At 40.7% G+C, this 25524-nt stretch overlaps 1 protein-coding gene across 8 annotated transcripts in view; it reads left to right on the top strand.

Annotated features, from left to right (window-relative positions):
• chl1b (cell adhesion molecule L1-like b) overlaps positions 1-25524 on the top strand; it is a 742190-nt gene that overhangs the window by 666015 nt on the left and 50651 nt on the right. The gene's annotated exons all lie outside the window — the stretch shown is intronic.

The following is a 25524-nucleotide window of genomic DNA, read 5'->3' as shown; positions in this document are numbered from 1 at the left end:
CTGCACCAGAGGTTATCAAAGAGTGCACAGAATTGTAAATAACCTTGTGACATGGGTTAATCTTTGGTAGGAAATAAGGACTAGGGATAAGAATTGGTTCTCTCATTGGCAGATGTGATGAATGTTATTTTCTAGGAGTCTGCACTGGGCAGCTTTCACCAGATATATCAATGATTTTATTTAACAGGTTGTAGAAGGTAAGAAATTAGTAAATTGAGTGGGCTGGAATGGGCCATCACAGGGACAGTGAGCAGGTAACATTATAGCCAATGGAATTCAATGTAGGTTAATGTGAAGTTATTTATTTTGCATTTGAGAAAGTAAAAGCAGAATATTTTCTCCAGAATAGTGTAGCTGTAGAAAACCGAGGGATTTCCAAATCACTAAAAGATATTGCACAAGTACAAAAAAAAGCCGACTGGAATGCCATCCCTTATCTCAAGGGAATTAACATTTGAGGATCAAGAAGTTTTACTTAATTTTGACAGATCATAGTTGGAGATCTCTGTTCAATTTTGGACATCAAGGGCTAGATTTTTGTGGAGTTGGGAGGATTTTAGAGTCATTTCAAAGTGGCAGATGATCACCCGATTCCTATCCCCATTCCCGGCACCCCCAGTTTTTGCTGGCATGTGAGAAGGGTATGAGTAACAAGCCTGCGTCCTAAACTCCTGTCCTGACCGGCTGCGTTGCGAGGGAAGGTATCTTCGAGCCCTTCACAGTTTTCTTAGAGTTAGGCTAGTTTCTCTATGACTCATTGTTACATATATATGAATATACGCACTAGGAGCAGGAGTAGGTCATTCGGTCCCTCAAACCTATTCTGCTGTTCAATAACATTATGACTGACCTAAACGTGACCCCCAACTCCACATCCCTGTTTATACCCTGGCAACCTTTGACTCCCTTGTTGGTAAAGAACATTCAGTGACACTTCCTTCAGTGCTCTCTGGTGAAGACAGTTCCAAAGACTCATGAGAAAAGAATTCTCCTCATCTCCATGTTTCACAGATCTCAGAGGAATTGTAAACCTCAGTCTGGATTCATGAACTTTTGAAAGGTAACTGAAGGGAAATCATGTTTGACAAATCTATTGGAATTTTTTGAGAATGTTAAATATGAGGATGTATAAACACGGTGGCACAGTTGTTAGCACTGCTGTCTTACAGCACCAGGGACCCAGGTTTGATTCCCGGCTTGGGTCACTGACTGTGTGGAGTTTGCACATTCTCCCCGTGTCTGCGTGTGTTTCATCTGGGTGCTCCAGTTTCCTCCCAAAATCCAAAGATGTGCTGGTTAGGTGCATTAGTCATGCTAAATTTTCCCTCCATATACCCAAACAGGTGCCAGAGTGTAGCGATTAGGGGATTTTTCACAGCGACTTCATTGCAGTGTGACTGAGAGTCTATTTGTGACAAATAAATAAACATTACTTTAACTTTATGTAGCTAGCAGAATTGACCGAGGAGAACCAGTGGATGTGGTTTATTTAGACTTCAAGAAGGCTTTCAACAACATCTCAGACAACAGACTACTATGTAAAGTTAAAGCACATGGGATTGCTGACGATTCTTGAGATAATAGCTGGTTAGAAGATCGGAAACAAAGAGTTGGCATAAATGGGTCTTTTTCTGATTGGTAGTCAGTGACTAGGGGGTTCCACAGGGATCTGTGTTAGGACCCCAACTGTTCACATTATTTATTAATGATTTGGAAGAGGGAACTGAATGTATTATCTCCAGATTTGCAGATATAAAGTTGGGTGAGAGGATGAGCTGTGAGGAGGTTGCAGAGATACTTCAGAATGATTTGGACAGGCTGGGTGTGTGGTCATCTGCATGGCAGATGCAGTATAATGTGGATAAATGTGACGTTATCCGCCTTGGTAGCAATAACAGGAAGAAAAATTATTACCCTGAATGGGTGTAAGTTGAGGGAGCTGGATACTCAATGAGACCTTGGAGTCCTCTTGCATCAGTCGCTGAAAGTAAGCAGGCAGGTACAGCAGGCAACAAAGAAGGCAAATAGTATGTTGGCCTTTGTAGTGAGAGGATTTGAGTATACGGATAGGGATGTTTTGCTACAAACGAATAGGGCATTGGTGAGGCTAAATCTAGGATATTGTATGCAGTTTTGGTGTCCTAATCTGAGGAAGAATGTCCTTGCTGTAGAGGGAGTGCAGTGACGGTTTACCAGGCTGATTCATCAGATGGCAGGTCTGTCTTATAAGGAGAGACTAAATTGGTTAGGATTATATTCACTGGAGTTTAGAAGCATAAGAGGGGATCTCATAGAAACTTACAAAATTTTAACAGGTTTAGAAAGGATAGATTCAGAATGAATGTTTCCAGTGGTGGGAGAGTCCAGACCTAAGTGTCATAGTTTGAGGATAAGGGTAAACCTTTTAGAACTGAGGTGAGGAGAAATTTCTTCATCCAGAGAGTGGCGAATGTGTGGAATTATCTACCATTGAATGTAGTTGAGGCCAAAATTTTGTCTGGTTTCAAGAAGAAATGAAATATAGATCTTGGGGCTAAAGGGATCAAGGGATATGGGAGGAAGGTGGGGATGGGGGGCGAAATCAGGTTATTGAATAGTCCAAAGATGTGCGTGTTAGGTTGATTGGCCATGCTAAAAAATTGCCCTTTAGTGTCCTAAGATGCTTAGGTTAGAGGGATTAGCGAGTAAAATATGTAAGGGTATGGGGGTAGGGCCTGGGTGGGATTGTGGTCAGTGCAGACTTGATGGGCTGAAGGGCCTCTTTCTGCACTGTAGGGTTCTATGGTTTTATGAATTTGATGATCAGCCATGATCAAGATGAATGGTGGAGCAGGCTCGAAGGACCAAATGGCCTACTTCTGCTTCAAGTTTCTATGTTTCTCTTTCTATAACATCAAAAGGTCTTCCTCCATACTGTCCCAATATGCCAAATGGTGTCCGCAAAACCATACTCATGGCTCTGACAGCTCACGTGCTAACTCATGCCCCACCACCCTTCATGGTCCCTCATAACTTCCATGCCTACTCATGGCCATTTCCTACCCATTTACCCAGTATACAGTATGTACAGAATAAATGAAACTGATAGTAACAATAGCATGTGAAAGGTCCTTAGAAAGAAACACCTCTTTGTATCTTTTTTTAAAAAAAAATTGGTGTTCCTACAATTCTAATAAAGGGTCAATTAAGCAGACCACTTAGATATCAGTAATGGAAATTTTAAATACTTGATATTTCTCAATCTTGTGCAAATAAACATTGAGTCACTGACAGAAGAGAGCACAGAAAAATAACCTGCTATAACCTAATGGTGATGTCAGTCAAGCAAAATCAACACTTCCCTGTGCCTGTGTAAACTAAATCACACAGATGCTGACATGCCATTGTAATCACGGGGTTCATTGATGCTGTTCACGTATATTAGGTGAATGAGCATGGAGGATATGAGGGACAGTTGGGAGTGGTTACAGGACATTATATGGCATTGAAATGGCTTGGGAGCGGAGTTAATGAAGGGCATTAGCTGGGCATAGAAGTGGCGTGAAGAATGGATGGATAGACTATGATGGTCTTTGAGGTCCCAGAGAACTACTTAGAGACATTTTAATCAATCCACCTTGGCACTTAGCTTTTCCTATAGCGACTTGACTCTATCCTATCCCCATATGGATATATGCATATTTGGAAGAAAATGGACTAGTTAGTGATAAGACAGTTTTTTTGAAGAGATGTCAAAGATAATCGATGAGTGAAGGGCTATGGATGTAGTTTATATGGATTTTAGTAAGGTGTATGACACGATCCCACATGTCAGACTGGTACAAAGACTAAAACCAACATGGATTCAGGGTGGGCTGGCTAGATGGATACAGAACTGGCTTGGTGATAGAAGACAGAGAGCAACAGTGCAAAGGTTTTCTTCAAAATGGAAATCTGTGGCTAGTGATGTTCGACAGGAATCAGTGCTGGAATCTCTGTTGTTTGTAGTATATATAAATAATCTGGAGGAAAATGTGGGTGGTCTGAATAGTAAATTTACAAATGCAAAATTGGTGGAGTTGCTAGTAGTGCCAGGGATTGTCAGAGGATACAGATAGATTGGAGACTTGGGCACAGAAATGGTAGATGGAGTTCAATCCAGACACCTGCAAGATGATGCATTTTGGAGGATCAAATTTAGGTGTGAATTATACTATAAATGGCAGAACCTGAGGAACATTAACATATGGAGGGATCTGGGTGTGCAGATCAACAGTTTCCTAAAAGTGGCAACACAGGTGGCCAAGGTGATTAAGAAGGCATATGGCATGCTTACCTTCATCAGCTGGAACACTGAGTACAAGTGTTGGGAATTCATGTTGCAGCAGTATAAAACCTTTGTTCAGCTGCATTTGGAGTATGGCATGGAGTTCTGGTCACTATCAAAAGGAAGTGGAAGCTTTAGAGAGAGAAGGTTCACCAGGATGTTACCTGATCTTGAGGGTGTTGACTATGAGGAGAGGTTGAATAAACTACGATTGTTTTCACTGGAAAGCCTGTGGCTGAGGAGAGACCTGATGAGAAGTCTACAAAGTTATGAGAGGCATAGACAGGGTGGATAGTCAGAGACTTTTTCCCATGGTGGAAGTTACAAGGGGGCACAGGTTCAAAGGTGGAAAGTTTAAGGGAGATGTGTGGGGGATGTTTTTCACACATAGTGGTGGATGCCTGGAACACCTTGCCAGATGAGGTAATGGAAGTAGGCACATTAGCAACATTTAAGAGGCATCTGGATGGGTACATAAATAGGGAGGGAATAGAGGAATTACAGACCAAGTAAGGGCAGAAGGTATTTTTAGTTTAGTTAGAACATCATGATCGGCACAGGCTTGGAGGGTTGAAGGGTCTGTTCCTGTGCTGTACTTTTCTTTGCTCTTTGTTCTTTATAAATTCTAATAATCTTAGAAAGAATAAAGTGCATATTCATCAGAATGATATGGGGGCTGAAAGAATTAATTTATTAGGAAACGTTTCATAAACTTGGTTTGCATTCCCTTGAGTTTAGAATGTTGAAAGACCATCTAATTGAGTTGTTGAAACTAATGATGAAGAGATTCTATGGAGTTGGCATGAAAAAAAATATTGTGAGGATTTCGGGCACAAGATATCACAATCTTATATTTTGAGCTAGTCTAGATAATGTCAGGAAGTATTATTTCTCAAAAAATGTAATTAATTCTAGGTCCATTAAACTTTAAAAAAGAATTGATTTTTAATTTACTAAGTAATGGTATCAGGGGCTGAAGATCAAAGGTAGGTAAGGTAAACAAAATTGAAAGTACAGATCAGGAGATTAAACAATTGACTGGCAGAACAGACTTGAGGGACTGAATGGACTGCTCATGTTGCAGCAATATATTGAAGTGAAATGTACTGTGTAGAAAAAGCAAAATATCACTGGCTTCATACACAATGACAAAAACTCTCACACAGAGAGAAGAAGAAAAGCAAATGCTAACCAATATACAATAATTAAATATCACATTCAAGTTCTGGCTGCAATTTTAACATGGATTTTGTAATACATTGAACACGTGGCGAATCAGTTTATTACTCAACCAGCACTAATTTACAGTAGGTAAATCCAAGTGTACATTCTACTGAAAACTTAACATCTTATATTCTTCGGTGGAATCGTGCAGCTCTATTTTGGAACATGATGATCTTTTAGGGAATGCTGCCTTGAGTGAACACAGTTCCTTGGAGCATGCATCGCCACATTCAACTCAAACTGCAAGAGAGATGCAACAGAAATGTAGGAGTTGTGTAGTAATCAAACTACTGCTCAAGCTTACGTAAACAATTAGTACATCAACTTCAGCCTCCCAATAATGAATTGGAAAACAGATTTGCCAGTCGTCTTCAGAAGTATATTCCCAAGTAATTACTGAACGGAGGATGTTGTGAATTTCTGCCCTTGCACTTTGGTTTGATAATTCTCCAGTGCTGGATTCATTAAATACAGTCCATTATATTTAATTATCTGGATCAAGCAGTCAACCTCAATGTATGAACTTCAAACACTTTAAACAAGCCAGCCTAGTTAGGCAACTGATGTGAAGCAGACTAATTCCTGGTACATCACTTGATGTGATCAGCCCTTTCAAATGGTTTGTTCAAAACTGAAGTCAAATCAGGGCATTTAGTGGAAGTGCTTTTCTGGCTGTTACTCGGTGAACAGCAGCCACTTTGTGAAATACTGTTTCTCCAGAGAAAATACAAATATTGTGTGTTCAAATATAAAAAATCTGCGCATACCTAATCCTGCAAGGTGATCTATGATATTGTTTCCATACTGTTGCTTCTAGCTATGTTAATGGGAGCTGGGCACAGTTTTTCATGTTGAGCATTTACAACCAATAGGCCGTGATTTCTTGGTTCATTTAAGACTGAGCATAAAACACTTAATACATTTTTATCATCTTTACTGTAGTTTTGTAAATTCTAATGACTATTTCATTCCCTTTCAGCACTAAAGAAATACTGTTGCACATTAGATTAAATGGCACAGAACATTCCAGATGAGATTTTGAAGATTAAGCCTTTGTTCCAGTTAAATTATTGTGAAACCAAAAGCATATCCATTATTTGAAATATCAGATCATTTTAAAAGTAATAAATGGCAATTATGTAAATATTTTCACTTCACGATGTAACAAAGGTCCATACAGTTGGAGGAAGGGGGACTGGGTCAATGAACCAAGTTCTTCTGGTTCATCTATTGTCTTTGAAATAAAACAGGCAAGAATACATCAAACCCCATACTAAGTCGAGCCAAATCAAGAAAATAATTATTCTTCAACTTGGCAGTGGTCTGTGGACTGTGGATAGAACCTATTTTTCACCTATAAGCTTACAGTAAAACAGAAACCTAGACAAAATCTTTCCTCTGGTCATCATTTGTTTGGAACAAGCCTAACATAATCGGAAGATTTTCTGGGTTATTTTGAGGAGTAAATTATAGCAGCAGTTGAAAAGAACACATACACGTTTTTGTTAAAGACAGAGATTGGAGGGAATTTTCCCATATGGGAAATTGTTTGCCTGCCCTCTATTTGACAAAATGATAAGGTGTTCACTGAAAGTTAAATATTATCCCCTTGTGATTTGGGGCACAGATTTCCCGAGTTTTAAACCACGTTTTGGATTTTCAGAAGCAAATGAGAAGTAAATATGCATTAAACACCATGGCAGAATTTTCCCAAAAATAATGGGGAAAAAGATGGAGTGATCTCGCTGGTCTCTCGGGCACGCTCCAACACTCAGTCACTTTATTGGAGATTTGGGAGTTTCACGCTGGGTTGCGGGTGGGGCATAAATATGCCAGTGAGCCTGGTTTCAGAGAGCTTGCAAAGGCACTCCGATCTCTGTGCAGTGGGAGATCCCCACCCTACCCCAACGGCCATCGGGACCCCTCCAGTTCTCTTCCCTCTATTTGCAGCATGTCCCCCTCCCCCCCCCCGCCCCCCGAACTGGGCCACCGGCATCAGGCATTGGGGCCCTCCCGACATGCCCACCCCCCTATTGTAGCCCTTGACATGATCCACCCCTGCATGACCCTTCACTGCATTGCGTTTCCCCCCCCCCCCATACCTTCCCTGCGTGGCTTCTCCTACTGTAGTCCACACTCAGGCCCCACCCCGTTGGCACTGTCCCTGGCACATTGGTGGTGCCCAACTGGCAATTAGTAATGGTGCCCAACCTGCATTGTCTGGTGGCCACTGCCTGGGTGTCTGGTGGCCCCCTAATAGGCATTGCCCATTTATATCCCCAACTACTCAGGGGCTTCAATTGTGTCCAAGCCCCAGTGTGACCATCGTGTCAGGTGTCCACTCGTGGAGACCAGTCGTGACTCTCACCTTCTTCGTGCTGTGCCCATAGGCTGAAGAATACTGTGCGTTGAGATTCAAACAGGCTACGCATGTTTAAATGGTTCTTTAAATAGCTCATTGGCCTTGTGCCCCTTCTAGACATGATCCATCACGCCACCAGTAAGGGTCCAGGAGGATCACAGACTGTTTGGTGCCGGGTGCAAAACAGATTTTTAAGCCCCCATGCTATTTTTCCAGATCAGCATGATCTGTGCCAGGTGCAGCAAGGTGGAAAAATCACACACCCCCTCCCCCCCAACTCCACCACCCCACCTCATTATTTTGCTTCGTCATGTTATTAAGCAATTTTCGTACCCTGTTGTATGATGCTTACCTCGAGATTCTTTGCTCTCATTAGTGCACATCTTTATGATCCATCCTTGTCATTGGCCCGAGCAAGTAGCAAAGGTGATTATCAGATAGCAAAAGTCAAAAGCAGTCTCCTAACAGAATAGACTTATTCCCAGTTCACAAATTGCCCAACAAGCAACATATTCACTACAAGGCAAGGAAGCACTGAAGCTGGTATTAAAGAAAAAGTGGGTGTTTCGCAAATCATAGGTTAATTAATTTTAGTGAGTCAGGAGTACTATAACCAGTGATGTTGATAATATGTAATTAACAACAGAGATTGAAGAATAACAAATATCCTGAGTGAAAAATGAGTCTGTTGTAGAAAGTGTGAATCCTGTGTTAGTAATTGTGGTAAACTGCTGATTATGGAGAGGTTAGCAAACTTACCATTGAGGAAATTACAGATTTCCAAATTTCTGTAGTCAGTTTATTGCAGAGTCATTGATAAGCAATAAATAAGTTCAAAAATACAATAAGAAAATGCACCCCCTTAGGTCTAGTGGAAACAATAAACTGTTAAAAAGCCAAGGCCAGAGGCCACTATGGGACCATGTGGTGTTACTAACATAAATGCAAAATACTGTGGATGCTGAAATGTGAATCAAAAACAGAAAAACGCTGGAAAATCTCAGCAGCTCTGACAGCATCTGTGGAGAGAGAGTAGACACAGTAAAAAGTCTGACAACACCAGGTTTAAGTCCAACCGATTTATTTGATAGTACACTCACTAGCTTTCGGGGTTAGTCCCTTTGTCAGGTGAATGGAGAGTTCTAGCACAGACAGTTTACAGATTACTGATTAGAATGCGAATCTTAACGCCTAACCTGCTGTTCAAGTCTTAAAGTGGCCGACAATGTGAGTGGAAGGAGCACTGATCACAGGTTAAAGAGACATGTATTATGTGTCTGTGCTTTATATGCTCTGTCTGAAGCCAGAACTCTCCATTCACCTGACGAAGGGACTAACCCCGAAAGCTAGTGAGTGTACTTTAAATAAATCGGTTGGACTTAAACCTGGTGTTGTCAGACTTTTTACTGTGTTCACCCCAGTCCAACGCCGGCATATCCACATTGAGAGAGGGTAGAGCTAGCGTTTTGAGTCTAGACGACCTTTTAGCTGAGCAGCTCTGACGAACTTGCAGATCGGGTCACCCACTCCAGATAGAAGCTGCATCATTTTCATTTTCACATAGAGGAAATATCAGGCATGTTCAATAGTAGGGATGGTATAGAGATGTGAAAGTGAAAATTAAACCCCACCCCACCCTCTTTGTATCACAGAGGAAGATTCTTAATGAAGGATGAGTAGTGAAGGTGTTTTACATTCCCATGTTCATTTGTGATCCAGGAGATAATATGTGGAGAATTTGTTTTTGCAACTGTAAGGAAATATTGAATGACACTGCAGCATTATCTCTTCAAACACTTTTATTAATGTAAAAAAATCAAATTAATTTGCTATCTGTCAGCAGTTTTTAAAAAATAGCTGCTTGAAATTTTTCAAAACAGTGTAAGGGCTTTTTGTGTCTTGATAAAGTTCAGATTGGATGGCAGTGTAGATATTAGATATGGCTCAGTATCCACTATTGAACAAAGGTTTTGACATGACCTTTACATGAGACAAACAGCTGTGTAATATAAACATTAACACTTATGTTCTCAAAAAAACAGAGGCTATGAAATTCAGTTTCCAGCCCTCACTGCTCTTGGCATGACAGAAGCAGAAGAATAATGTTGGGCAGTCTGTTCTTGGACAGCCTGTACCAATCAGTATATTTTGAATGGCGGTAGGACGTGGTTTCTATGTGTATTCCAGAAGTGAGTAGGGTGTTCAGATTATGACAGCAGTCAGCGTTTAATGTTGATTTAACACACAAACTGCTATTTTGCATTCAGCTGTGGGAGCGACTCTCTACTAGTGTTAATTTAGCAGATCACCATTCAACTTTCAGGCCTGGGACTATTAACATTCCTTTGCTGCCATAGATTTAGATGAAAGAGTGTGTTGTTACAGGAGTTGACAGAAGTTATATCAGTTAGAAGGTGCCTTTGAAGAGTAGTCTAGATTTGAAAGGCCTTTGGATTCAACATGTGCTCCCAGTCATGAAGGCTGTAGTTGCAGTTCCTGTTGCACTAAGGCATGGCAGGGAGTTGCAGCAGAGGCAGCAGACAAGTGAAGCTCTGTGCAGGGTGATGTGGACGAGGGGCTCTCAGCAGAAGGTTGACTTTACCTAGGGTCTTCAGGGAGCTCTTCTCTGAGCTGACCCTTAGTCGCAAACAGCAGCGGCCATGCTTCACTCCTTCAACTAGACATGCTGCCCTGCAGAGCAGAACAAGGATTTCACTGCCAATGACTGAAGGCCATGGTGGCCCTCAATTTCTATGCCAACAGACCCCTTCAGACTGGAGTTGGCAACAGCATCAGCACTTCTCTATTCATCCATTGGGAGCTTATGAAGCTCTCCATACATTCAAGAGGAGAATTCATTGGTTTCCCTCTAATCTTAGAGAAGCAAGAGTATGGCAGGAATTTCACGATGCAGAGATGCTTTGACAACACACACATGGCTCTTGATGCACTGCATTTCAGTGAGGAGATGTAACGGAACCTGAATATCCACTTGATGTGCAAGCATGCACAGATCAATTCCGACAGTAATTGTCATTCTACTCACCATGTGCCAAGCAGCTGATGATACCATCTTCGAGCTACCAAGCTGAGCCAAAAGTCGATTGCCTGAAATATGGACTACCTGCTATGCAAGTGGCACATGTATTCTCTCTGCCAGTTGATCCCTTGTGGTCAGTGTTCCTACAAGGGAGCCACACCGCAAATAGGAACATTATGGAGCAAATCAGCATTCTGAAACAATGGACAATTCAGAGGAAGACCTCCAGTCCTCTCCTGAGTGTGCCTCCTAATTCATTGTGGTTTTCCATATCTTGACAACCCTGAGGACACAGCTTTTGTAAGGAGGGTTTAAGCATCCACCTCAAGATGATGAAGGGTGTAGGCATATAATCGCTTCAGACAGACTGTCCATGGACATCCCATCAGACTTCAGAACACATGAAATAATCCACTGTGGCTGACCAATCCCCCATTTCTCCATCTCTCTACTACAGAGCATCACAGCACCACCATAGCCAAAATCCTGATTTCAAAAAGACCACAAGCTAACCAATCCTTACCAACTTTAACATTTTCAATAATATACACAGAATCTCAGAATCTTTACAGTGCAGAAGGAGGTCATTCAGCCCATTGAGCCTGCACTGGCTCTCTGAAGGACCATTTTACTTCGAGCCGCTCCCTCATCTTATCCCCATAACCTTGCATATTCTTTTTCAGATAGCAATTCCCTTTGAATACTTTGATTGAACCTGCCCCCAACATCCTCTCAGGAAGTTCATTCCAGACTCTGCCCGTCCGCTGGGAGAAAACAAAATCTCACATCACTTTTATTTCTTTTGCCAATTACTTTGAATTCTCTGAGCCCACTCCCAATCTTAGTTGATGCTTTCTTGAGTGGGAACAGTTTCTCACCATTTACCTTGTATATAGCCCTCAGCATTTTGAATACCTTTACCAAGCTTCCTCTCAGTCTCCTTTTCTCAAAGGAAGACAGACCCAACTTCTCCCATCTATCCTTATAGATAAAATCCTTTATTCCTGGAATCATTCGTGAAAATCTCTTCTGCATCAATGAAGAATTCAGTAATGCCTGAAATCTCAATTCACCCTCATATCATGCTTTGCTGTTATACAAAAACTAACGATGGTTTAACCACGCGCCTCTTTCCATTCTCCCTCCTTTTCCTCAGCCCAAAACTCACCTTGAGCATTTACGCCTTCATATACTCAAGATCTGCCAGTGACACTATAGGATAATGGCTTGGAGGAAGAGCACACCTCCAACAAAGAACTAATCCTTGCAGCTCAGACACCAATACGATCATGGGTGACACTGAGGCAGGATCTGCAGGTAGTAAATTACCAGGCACAATTGGGCTGCAGAAAAGGCTAGGAGGTGGGACAGTTTGTGGGCCAGCTATTCAGAGGAAGAAGTAACAGATGCATTTTGTTGGAGAAGACTCAGAAGCGGACTTGAATGGAGCAGTGTACAGGGAGCTGTTGATGGGCATGCATACACAAAGGCCTGGTGCATTGGCAGGCGAGTTGCCTACTGTTATCATCAAGGAGCATGGTGGTGTCCTGCTCCAACTTGGCACAGCGCTTCAAAGAGCTTGGAGACCATCTTTTTCAACATGGAAGCAGTGGCCAACAGTATGAGAATACATGCAGACCCAGCCAAGATGCAGGTTTTGAGGTTGATGTTGGCTTAGATTGCAACACAGGCAGAAGCCAGTAAGCATCTGAGTGTTGTAGTAGAAGGACAAACTGAGGCCATGTGATCTCCGCTGGTTGCCTCGTAAGCCCAGCTTGATGCCTTGCAGGCTAAGTTTGGCTGCAGATTACAGTGCTCAAAGTTGCTCACAGGGTCTTCCAACAGGTTTGTCTTCCAGTAGATGATGAGGATTGCTGAGGCACCCACGATCCCTGCCCAGAACCTTAATAATGTTGCAGTCCTAGATGAGAACCCCACATTTTATTAGGATCCCATTACGAACCAATGGACCGCTACCCATCACTAACCCTTTAACGATTTCTAGAAATCTGGATTCATGCCAAACATTCAAATACCCCACTACTGTTCACAGGCGTACTGTAGCTGCAAGCCTTACACCCATACTTCACAGCTGTTGGTGGTATGGATGGTGGGTGATGCATTCACTGACCTTAGTTACTCATGTGAGATCATTGAACTTTTTTCAGCAGTGTATGAAGATTTCCAAGGTCTCAGCTCCTGTCATTGATCTCTGTGGCTATGTATTCCCAGTGCCTTCAAGCTGTATATCCAGAGGGCCTAGTAATGATCCCTGTAGAATGGTGACCTCTTTCCTTGTTTTCACATGGTGTTCAAAAGCTTCCAAAGCTGTATCTCGGATCTTGCAACCCTAATCTTTGGCCTGCTATTCAAGGATATTTGAGGTCAGACACCTTTCCCCAGCCACTTCTGGCAAAAACTGTAGACAAAATCCATCTCCCATTTTAGAGCTGCCACCTGAATTTAAGAAGTGCAGGCAGGCTTTATATGATGCTAGCCTCACATAAACCTGGGTTCCCTGATGAACGTGGAGACTCTCAGCGGCACATTTAGCATTGGACTGCAGGCCACAATCACGGACATGAGCAGGCAGCCCAATGTTTGTGTGCTGCCTGCATCACTCCGACTGGATGTGGGGTAATCATGCAAAGTGATTCCTCTGCCCGTTAAAGGGCTTTATTTTCAGTCAAGAGTTTCTCTACATTATTAAAAACACAGTAGATCAATGCAGAGAAGAAACCTGCTAGATATGGCTGGAGAAAAGCATGTTTTTATTAGTTTAAAAATAATGCAGAATTATTTAGTTAGTATGGTCTTTGTCCATGAAGCATGTATTGAACCATTAGTATGATCACAGGATTGGGCAATGTCTGCAACTTAATCATTAATTGCTGACATTGATATATTTAATTATTGGAAACTTCAGGAATGTACCTAATCAGTATATTATGAGAAGCTTTATCATCAGAGCTTCCAGCTGTGTTCAATATGAGAAACATTCAAAGCATCCATTTTTAAAATGCCTTTTGAACATTCTAGAATTGTATCAGATCAGCAGCATATTTCTACTTACATGTTCATGTGAGAGGTAATATGCCACTGAATCTGCTCCTCCCCTCAGTTGTTAAACAAATAGTTCCTTTCCTCAATTCATGATTGATAATCACCCACAACTGATGATTGCACAATTTGTGCAAAGAAATGTGAATGTTCAATTCTACCTGATTTCTGTAGAAAATAAGAGTCTGTAGATCTCAGGAAATCAAGTTGTACATCTTGAGTTGCAAGTTGGCAGGGACCCTAGGGTTCCACAATAAGAAGCAAACCACAATGAAATGGAAAAGAAATACAAGAAGAGAGGGAGGACTGAGATTGAATACAGGCTTTTCAGTGAGATAAAACAACCAGATACAAATGGCTATCATGAAATTTGGGAAAATGTTTCCAGTAATTACATGAATTTGAGCTCAACACGAGTGTACTTTTTCAACAGCACTGCTGGAAATAAGAGATAGGAAAAATTTGGAAATAGTTGGCGTATCTGGCATTACGCATTGAGGAAGAAACAAGGTCTCCAGCCTTGAAAAGTTAACACTGTTTCAGAATTCTGCCAGCCCTCTGAGTATTTCCATCATTTGTTTGTCATAATAAGAACAGTTTTGTTGGTTTCCATATTTTGAGTATATTTACATTTCTGTGCACACATTAGATTTTCTGGTTGTTTCCCAGAATATGCTAATCTTGGAGGACAGACAGATTATTAAAATGAGTTAGAAATTAACAATTTTGATCTTGATTCCAAATCATCAGATTAGCCAGATATTTTTATAAGTAGCTGTGCCTTTTTAAATCAACCATGATTTGTTGGTTCAATATATGAGACATGAAGTTCAGCAAGGCAATATTACTGGTTCCACAAGCCAGAGGCTCATATTACATGACTCCCACCTCTCCACACTGTCTTTGACAAGGGGCATGTACCCCTCATTTGGGCCAGTGAGATAGTTAAATGTCTCAACCATGAAGAATTCAAAAGAAGATTTCGGGCCCTTCTGTATAAGCAGGTTTGTGAAATGCAAATGACATTTGGTTAGCTCTTTTTGAATTTGGTTTGTGCAGCGCAGAGGGCCCATTAGTGGCTGTTCAAGGATAACAATGTATGGGTTTCGCTGATACTGCTAGATAGGATCTTTTATTTGGTGTCATAGATTCAGATAGGTATCAGTTTGACATTTCTAGAGATAGCAACCAACATAGCTCTATATCTTTCATTATATATATCTTAGTCCCTCACACTAACAAAACATTAGTAGGAGTTATTAGGATGTTTGAAACAGTCTGCTGAAAGATACATTGTTGAACTCAGACTAAAGGCTGTCTTCGCCTGTAGAATGCTCTGTAATCAGTTGTTTCAACAGTCTTCAACAATGGTCTCTTCACTCTTGCCCTATAGATGCAGAATTTAAGAGACACTTTGAAGTGAATTTATTTAAATAATTCAGCCCTTGTGGCCATGGGTTTTAAATATTTAAATATCAGTATATAGTGCAGTCCTCAAAAATACTGCCTCCTTGAATTAAATCATTTAAAATCAATAAACACACAGGTTGAACTCTCAGTCTGCCATATAATTAAAACTTTGCATCTGCCATGGTTCTGACATGCCAATGCAGCACAGTGAAGTAGCTGACATGTTTATTGGATATGAAATGTACTTGTTGGCCCACAGAAACTTAATTGAAAGTTACATTCTTGTGCTCAAAAATGTTGGAGATTAAAAAAACCGTTGAGGTGACAGAGCAAAATTATTAAAAGGTAGCAGGTAGCAAGACCAAAGATGTGGGGCGGGATTTCACAGTCTCGCTCAAGTGAGACTGGAAATTTCCACCCGAGGTCAACGGACATTTCTGTTATCTGCTCTTCACCCGCTCTGCTTCTGTGGCAGGTGGGGCGGTAGAATTCCGGCAGTGGAGTGAGTGGATGAGGAATCTAAGTTTAGAATACAAAAGTCAGAAGAAAAGAATGAAACCAAAAATTAACGCATCAAACAGGACAAATAGAATTATGAGAATACAGATTCAAAAGTTAATAGAAGGAAACAGTTATGTAGAGGTAAAAATAGGAGTGATTAGTGGTTGGAAAGATGAAAAGTAAAGCTAAATCAAGATTACTCATTCATTGATGCAAAGGAGTTTAGAGTGCACATTAACTGGAAGGCAGTAATCTATTCCTCTGCACATTAACACCAAATAGTACAATATACGGTCCATTCTATCTTGTTTGCACATATGTCAGAGTCTTTTCATTCATTTGTTCAGACTCCAACAATTATTCAGTACCCTGTTGCCAGTTCCTGAGTTTTGGGCCATACTTCAGAGTGGGAACAGAAATTCTGTCAACCATGAAAATATCCGAAACTGTGTGCTAAGCCTGAGCCAATCTATGAGCAAGCTCACACAGATAAACTATATTCTTTAAACAGTTTGGGACTGAAAAACCACGTGGGCATGTACATGACTGGATACCCACATAGAAAATATCTGTTGGGGAATGTATGGTCAGGGAGATTTGTTTAAGGTGGCATTTTTTATTCCCCACTGCCCAGGAAATATGTATAATCTATAATATCTTCAGGGATCCCAGACTTGCATCCTGAAGTAGAGATTGCTTCTGTTGGCCTGTGCGTGATTGGCAGACAAGCCCACCATCAGATTTCCAAAACAGGAACAGGAAACCTCAGCGTTGATGTCCTCCATGCTATTGCAGACAAGTTTGCTGTTGCTTGGGGTGTATGCAGGCTCCCCCTGAAAAAAGATTCTACAAAACAAAAACAAGGATACCAAAATCCCAATAAAGTTTCACTTCGCTGCATTGCTGTTCAGCTAAAGGTGGCTGTACACAGGCTGGGCTATGGATTTTCACCCCCTTTGACTTCAAGGAGATGAGTTTCCTCCAAGAACCTTTTCTAACATACTTGTTAATGTACTTATGTCAAATTCCTCTTTGTGCTACTTTAATGAGATGATTAACCTCCGTAATTTTAAGTGGATTAAGAAATCTGTTATAACAGGTCACAGAGGAATTTCAGACCTCTGCCTTCTTTCAGATTTTTTTTTCATGTGCCTGAATGATGAGAGGGTATCATTGAAGACTAGCTTACTCCAGATTTCTCCAGAGAATGGAGAATGTTTTGTGGAAAGTCTCCGGCAATACATCCTCAGTTCATCAGGTGTAACTTGCAACTTAATTTAAGACATCTTGACACCCAAGCATGAGATTAACAGATAGTAATACCATGCCCACAATGTTTTACTAGTTCTAGGGGGAGAAATTCATTTGTATACCACTTCTTCACTCAGTTGGTAAAATTGTTAACTTTTCACGAATTCATTGTGTACATCTTGTTAATCTGTTAGATGACACCTTTCATCACAATAGTTATGTACAATACAACTAAGTGCAAATGTATCAGACTATCAAATCAACCATAATGGGGTTCTGCTGGTTGGTATCAGTTTTGATTCTGTCAGAGCGTAATGGTAAAAAAAAATGCAAAATATGCTACTGATTGAAGGTTTGATCCCCAGATATGAGTGAGATAGGGGTAGGTGGATATGAGAGCAGTGGGATGGGACTAATTTCGACTAATTCTCAGTGCAATAAGTAAAGATATTTGGGTCACCACCCATTTTACACTTCGAACATACAGGCAGTGTGTGAAATGGGCAACTGATCCAATCCTGAGAGCTTCTGGTTGGGCAAGTGAGGTTAAAATTGCCCCATGTTTTAGTGATTCATGCCTCACTTTAAAATGGTACTTATTATGATCCCAGTCGATGTTACTACTGGACAAGAAGGTCCTAGAATGGAAGCCTGGCTCTTTAGACTGTAATTTTTACTTTTTCAGAAATGTGGATGGACAGAGTCACAGGACTGCCTGCTTTTAGCAGAAGAATAAAGCATTGACTATAATACACTAGTTCTTCACCCCACCTCCATCTAGACAAATGTACACAAATTGAAGGATATCACAAGTTACAGAATATATCTTATGCTATATTGTTCTAAGTACACAGCCCCTGTAAACTGACAGGCCAACTATGGTCAGACACACACCATTTTGAAACAAAGTTGCAACTTCCATCCAATACAACTTCTGTGGATTTCTCGTTAAATCCCCCCCTGATGATTATCACACTTTGAGTCAACTGGCCTCACTGGAACTCTGGCTTTTACATGAATGTTTCCAAACTCCGATCCTGAGAATTTTCATCTTAGAATCTTCCAAACTAGGATTTCTCTCAGATGCTTCACCACAAATCCATTTCCAAGATTTCAGTCTCTCTTTTCAGTGTTCCTCTGTCTTGGATTGCCACATGTATTCAAGCTTCTACACAACCTCTCAGGTGTCCAGACATGTCTACAGAACACCACTGTTTCACAGGCTGTACAAAGGTCACCAATCTTAGGATTACTTCAAATGTCTGGATTTTCTGCTTTAAAACTAGTTACTGCAGTCATTTCTTTAATTCACTGCAAATTTTCTGTTTGTTTTAACCTCATCCCTAGGACACTGTCCAAATTCTTGTTCTTTGTTCCTTTGACTTCAGTCTTCCTGAGACGTTCTTTTGGTCACAATTCCCTGGCTTCTGGAATTATCTGTTCTTTAGCTTTTGGTACTGGCTTTCTGCAGTTTACTCAATTGTTCTGCCTCTCCTTTTGGCAATGTCTGGAGAGACGTTCCTTTGCTGACTACCTGGCCCCAAATGTGTTGGGTAGAACTTAAAATGAAACTCAGAAGGTTTCACTTAAAGTGGCTGCTGGTTGCTGGAGGCAACAGCTTCATCTTTCTTCGAACTCTTGTTTGTTTTCATATCATAAGCTCTCTGCTCACAAGGCAGACACAGTTTGAAATTAAATCAAACTCCCTTACATGCAAACATATTTGTTTAATGTGAACCTAGCTAAAGTTCAAACGCTTTCTTACACAGAATTGCACAATTAAACTTATCTTCTATAGCTTGGCTGGAACTTTCCAGCTATTCATGCCCGTGGGATCTTCCGGTCCCACCAACAGTGCATCCTGTTGTGGGTTTCATGGCAGCGAGGGGCACATTCAATGAGAAACCCTGATAACACATCAAAGCCGAAAACCCCACCACCAGCCAATTTCAGGCCATCTCCCTTACATGGTAAATCCTGTCCCTTGTTTCTAATACTCAGAAATCCAAATATAAATTATTTAAAGCTACCTCTTTTTACTGATATTATATACTGTTCATAAGATTACTTGAACAACTAGACTGACTCAAAATTAACTGTGAATTTTTATTTAAAATGTAACCAGCATGAGAATAAGTAAAGGTTAGATCAATAGTTCAATCACGTGGCAGCTGGAATCTTTGGCTTCCTAATCCTCAATAGATTGTCATTAAAGAGTCTACCTAGCCCAATTTTCATCAGAATTTTCCTGTTTTCACCGTGTAACATTGAAAATCTACAACATCGCATCTTCCTTCATCTGGGAAATGATGATCATCCTTTTGGATCTAAAGCTCTCCACTGCAGTAGCTTTCCATAGACTCCTGCGAGGAAATGTGCTTCTATGAGGCTGAATGTATCATCTGATGTTGAAAGTGAGAAAATAGAAGAAAATATGAGAAAGTAATGGTTAGAAAGGGGTCAAGAAAACTAAGGAGTTTTAGGAGAGAATGACAAGAGAATTTTAAAAAGTGCAATACAGCATTCTACATAAAACAATGTAAGAAGATAAAAGTAGGAATAGACCATTGAAGCCACCTTCTACACACACTGCTGAAGCCAGCTCTGTCATTCAGTACAACCATAGCTCATCTTCAGCCTCAACTCTATTTTCCTGCTTTCTGCCAGCATCCCTTAATCTTTCTATCTCTACCTTAAATATTCTCAATGGTTGAGCATCTTGTACACTCCAGTGTGGGCAAGTACAAAGATTCACAACCCTCGAGTGAAGAGATTTATCTAAATGATCTCCTCCTTATCCTGAGACTATGCCTTCATGTTCTAGATTCCCCAGCCAATGGAAACAACCTCTCAGCATCTACCTTCAGAATTTTATGTGTTTCAACGTACTGCCCCTGAAGCAAGTATATCTTTCCTTAAAGATGGAGTTTTTCCTAAAACTGTGCATAATACTCAAGGTGTGGCCCATCAAAGCCCTGTACAATTGTAGCAAGACGTCCTTAGAATTATATGCCAATCCCCTCGTAATAAAGGCCAATATTCAAATTACCTTCTTAATTACTTGTTTAACCTGCATGCCAACTTTCTATGTTCCTTGCATAAGTGCACTACGTCTCACACCAGTTACACCTTTAAAAGAAATGTTCAGCTATTCTGTTCTTGTTATCAAAGTCAATAAAGTTAGATTTCCACACATTATATTCCATCTGCCACCTTGTTGCCTACTCAACCTGTCTATATCTCCTTGCAACATTCCCTACTAGCTTTTTAACACCAGCAAACATTGATACATTACTCTGGGTCTCTTTGAATCATTAATACAGCTTGTAAGAAGCTGAGGGGACCCAGTGGTCCTCCACTGGATACAGCCAATCAACATGAAAATATCCTGTATATCCCTACTTTTTGTTTCCTGTTCTTCAACCAATCCTCTAATCATGCTAATATATTGCACCAAACCCCTTATGACTGTGGGGGATGATATTAACAGAATTTGTCCAAGTATCAAGTTGAGTCAAAAAGCTGGTGTGAAACCCTTCAGTTGCACAGGCCTGATTTTAAGCCTCTTTAAAGGGGAAAAAAAGAATAGGCAGGGTTCATACTGTCACTCTGGTGGGGCAGGGAATCTTAGCACCAACAACAGTGTCAGTTAGTCATATTCTTGACCTAGGCATCAGGAAAGCAACTTTCTATCCTGAATTCACATTTTTGGGTGCAAAGCACCTGTTTGTTCCCCTATCATTATCCTTAGGAGAATCTCCTATCATTATCATTAACTCTGGTCTTCTTTGCTTCCTGCTCCCTGTCCTGTATAGCTGATCGAGCCATGCTGCCATTGATTTGGCTCTGTCTGCACTCCCCAGATAAATCATCACTTACATTAGTATTCAGAACTAATTATCTGCTGGAGAGTGAGATGTACTCAAGGTATTACCTGCCTACTTCTCTTTGACTGAACGATGGTCACTTATGCTGTCTCTCTCTGTATAAGCACTCTTTATCTGCAGAGTTAATGCTTTGTAAATATACTATCCACAAACCTCTCAACCTAGCCATCACCAGGTCCAGGCAGCGGGCGATCGACGGGGCCGTCCGTCCCGACTGCCTGCCCCTCTACCGCGGCTATGTTCACGGCCGGGTGTCCCTGGAGAGGGAGCACGTGGTGTCCGCGGGCACTGTCGAGACCTTCCGTGCCCGTTGGGCACCGCAGGGGCTGAGGTGCCTTATAGACCCCGATAATCACATTTTGATTTGACGTGTCTTAAGTTTCCTTTGTACTTTTTGTTTCTGTTCGGGCTGTTCCCCCTCCTTTTGGGGAGCTGCCCCGTTTTTCTTTGTCCAAACGTAATTTAAGTTTGTTTACTTGGTTCGACCCGCAAGATCAAAAAAGACACGGGGGGTGTGGCTGTGTAAATTGCTGTCAGCTGAGTGTGGGCTGTGTGTATAACAGAAAAAAAACCTCTCAACCTAGCAGATGCAACTCAATGACGCCAGCTGTTGCTCAAGATCAAAAATCCACAATTTGATTTGCTGCACCTGACAATACTTCCCACACATATGATTACCTGGTCTGGACTCCAGATCCACAGCAATGTAGTTGACTGTTAACAAAGTTGCAGCTGCCAACCAATACAACTCCTGCAGATTTCTCATCAATAAATGCTGGCCCAACCGGTAATGCCCACTTTTATAGTTTACCCATGAATAAAAAATTATATCTGCAGAGTATGGATTCCATTGGTATGCAAATAAAATAGGAACTTGAATCTAAATAGAATGTTATGATCAAAATAATTTGGCCAAATTTCCAGTTGGCTGAAATCTTTGGACAAGATAAGTATTCAGCTAAAGCAGTTAGATACACTTGGATTTTGTTTGAAATGTACTTGTTAACTATGTTTTAAAAATGCTGAATTTCTCTTTGCAATTAAGATTTTTAAGGCTAACCCAAAAACCCAAGAATCAATGCTTCAATTGTTCTTGGTTGGAAATATCACAATTTGAGATTTCCCGTATCTAAAGTGTTTGCAGATTTTGAACACAACTGTTCCCAAGAAAAATCCATCCATTTTTAACAACAAATGTTTTTGTAAAAAAAAAAGTTTTTGCTTTCTTTTCTTTCAAAAGATTATTTTCTTCAACCCATCGAGAAGACAGGTGATGGAATACAAACATGTCTTAAATAGCATAACTAGCAACTACTTAGATTCACTACAATTAGAGATAATTTGCTTCAGGTAACTCTAAGTAATTGAGAAATGAAAGCCAATAATTAGCTGTATTGTTTGCAATCATTAAGATGCTGAGCCAGAAATTGCTGGCAAGTCACATCATTAGAATAGCAAGCTAATGTTACTCCCCACTATTAGTTTTTTTAAAAAGTCCACCAATTCACAGCTGAAATAAGGTGGGATGCCAATGATGAGCGTAAAGTTCCAATTAATGTTGTTATCTTAAAATCCATCCAGTAATAAATTGTCCATGTTCACTTTTCATTCTGTTGTGAAGATGGGTTCTCATAACCCTTTTGACGTCCACTAAATATTGTTTGGAGAAGTGGCTTGTGTATGAATGATGACTTTATTTATTGGTTTATTTCAAACCAAATATGCATCCATAAAGTAAGAGTGACTTATACACAGATGCTACAGTGTTTAATGTGCAAAGATTTTTTTTATGATACTTGAATTTCATCCAGTACTAAACCATGTATGTCTTTGACTTGATTTTGAATATTGTGGCACTGTGGTTAGCACTGCTGTCTTACAGCACTAGGGACCCAGGTTCAATTCCAGTACCTGTGTGGAGTTTGCATCTTCTCCCCATTTCTGCATGGGTTTTCTCTGGGTGGTCCGGTTTCCTCCCACATTCCAAATATGTGCAGATTAGGTTGACTGACTCTGGTGTCAAGGGGATTAGTAGTGTAAATGTGTGGGGTTACAGGAATAGGGCCTGGAAGGGATGTGGTCGGTACAGACGCGATGAGCCAAATAGCCTCCTTCTGTACTGTGGGGACTCTGATTGTATAAAAACATTTCTTTTCAAAACAATGCTTCCTAATTGATTGCAGGTGATTTTTCTGCAGTTTACACTCTGCCAAAAGGTTACTAAATAGTCATTACAAATTTGATCAATGTTTGCCCCACCTTTATATTTTTATATTCATTTTCTTTTACATATTTGAGGATAAGCATCTCAGTCAACTTCCACTCCCATCTTTGTTCTTGAAATACAATTTCTTGTCTCGATTCCTAGAAATATTTGTTTCAGCTAATTGGTTCTATTGCATCTGCTTACATGTTCATAGATTCCCGGCTCGGGTCACTGTCTGTGTGGAGATTGCACGTTCTCCTCGTGTCTGCGTGGGTTTCCTCTGGGTGCTCCGGTTCCCTCCCACAGTCCAAAGATGTGTGGATTAGGTTGATTGGCCATGCTAAAATTGCCCCTTAGTGTCCTAAGATGTATAGGTTAGAGGGATTAGTGGGTAAAATATGTAGGGATATAGGGGTAGGGCCTGGGTGGGATTGTGATCGGTGCAGACTTGATGGGCTGAAGGGCCTCTTTCTACACTGTAGGGTTCTATGATTCTATGATTTTAGTTGGTGCAGAATAATGTTACATCTGGCTATGACTTGGGTTCAATGAAATTAAGCACACAGTGAAGATTCAATCAACATCTGACATAGTGCTATGTTGATTTTGCTACAGTTTTTAAACTTACTTATCTTTATAAATACATAAAAAATACTAAATAGAAGCAAGGACATTGCAAAACCAAGGGTAGATAGCAGTCTTTGTTGTCCTTTACAAAAGCCACCTGATCTTTATTCTATTAATTCCATATTACCATTTGTGTTTCCTTACAATGTATGTTACATTTTTGTAGAGTTTTTCTTTCTCGCTGTCTGTAGAAGTTTCATAACCTTATTATCTCTCTGCAAGGCTCCAGAATGATTTTTACCCAACAGCCTGAAAAATATTATCCAGTGAGGATTACAACCAGGCAAAGCTAAACACAAAAGCAGAATATTAAAGTTGCTAGAACTTTGAAATAAAAATCAGAAGACAGAAGTACTTGGCAGGTCAAGCAGCACCTGTGGAGAGAGGAGCAGTGGCCCAGATATTTGTTCCTGAGTTGAGTGCACAGAGACAGGCTAATTTTCTGTATTGTGAGACTGACCTTTAAAAATGCCTGCCCACAGTTCTGATTTTCATCCCAGGGACAGGCAGGATTCAAAGTTGGGCTTGCTGCCTTTAGTTTGGGTGCAGAGGCAGGCTGGGTGGAAGACCTGTCTCTGAGCTTCAACACTTTGTTGAATCAAATGAAAGTAAGATTGAATCAAAAAGTTGCTCCCCCAACCCTCACCCCTCACCACACTATTAAAGCAAAATACTGCGGATGATGGAATCTGAAACAAAACAAGAAAATGCTGGAAAATCTCAGCATGCCTGACAGCATCTATAGAGAGAGAATAGAATCAGTGTTTCGGGTCTGGTTGACCTTTCTCATCCCTCACCTCTCACACACACTCCATGCCCCATCATACTATTATGAAACCCACCTGATGTTACATATGAGAGTGTTCCAGTCTGAAACACTAGTTTCTCATGGTGTACTTTTCTTATATTAGCAAGAAACAATAACGGGAACAGTAAGAACTCAGACCTCTCTTGTTAAACAACAAATAGAGAATATTTATTAACATAGAATGAAGATAATGAAACGTGACAAAGAGCAATGTTATGCTTTGGCAAATTAACAGTAAGCACTTAATCATTCAAAGTCTAAAAACCCAAAAGTATCTTTCTCCTGTAATCCTAAACTCTGCTGAGACCTCAATTGCCCAAGCAACAACCATAAACCTATTGGTCAATCTAGCGAGTGACTACCATACTTAACCCTAAGTGACTAGGGCTTGGGAATCATTTTCGGTTCAGCAAAGAAAATTATTTTTTGCACAAACTGGCTTTTGCCTTCAGCACTTCATCTCTAACTGAACTGTTTCTGAGGATGGCTGCCCCTCTCCCCTACTCTTCTGCTGGCTTTAGCCCCTAATCTCTGGCTGAACTGATTCCGAGGGATGGCTGCCTCACTCTTTCTTGTTGCTACTTCTTCAACACCTCATCTGTGTCTAATTTACTTCCTGGCACACAGCAATCTGACAACTAATTGTATCAGTTGCAAAGAACACCCTGTTCCCTATTCATTCATTTTTCTTCCTTTTGCTTAGTTGCTGCTCAGACATGGTTTACAAAATATATAGCAGTTTGATTTTACTTGTGCAAAAAAATCATTTTAATAGCATCCAACCATTTCATGACAGTATTAATCTATGCCACATCATGACTCCACCCACCTTCCCCATGGCA

Source organism: Carcharhinus amblyrhynchos, chromosome 3, assembly GCF_965287045.1.
Source record: "Carcharhinus amblyrhynchos chromosome 3, sCarAmb.v2.hapA, whole genome shotgun sequence".
In the NCBI taxonomy this organism is placed as follows: Eukaryota; Metazoa; Chordata; class Chondrichthyes; order Carcharhiniformes; family Carcharhinidae; genus Carcharhinus; species Carcharhinus amblyrhynchos.
Note: the sequence above shows the minus strand (reverse complement) of the source record. Positions and strands in the feature narration are given on the sequence as shown.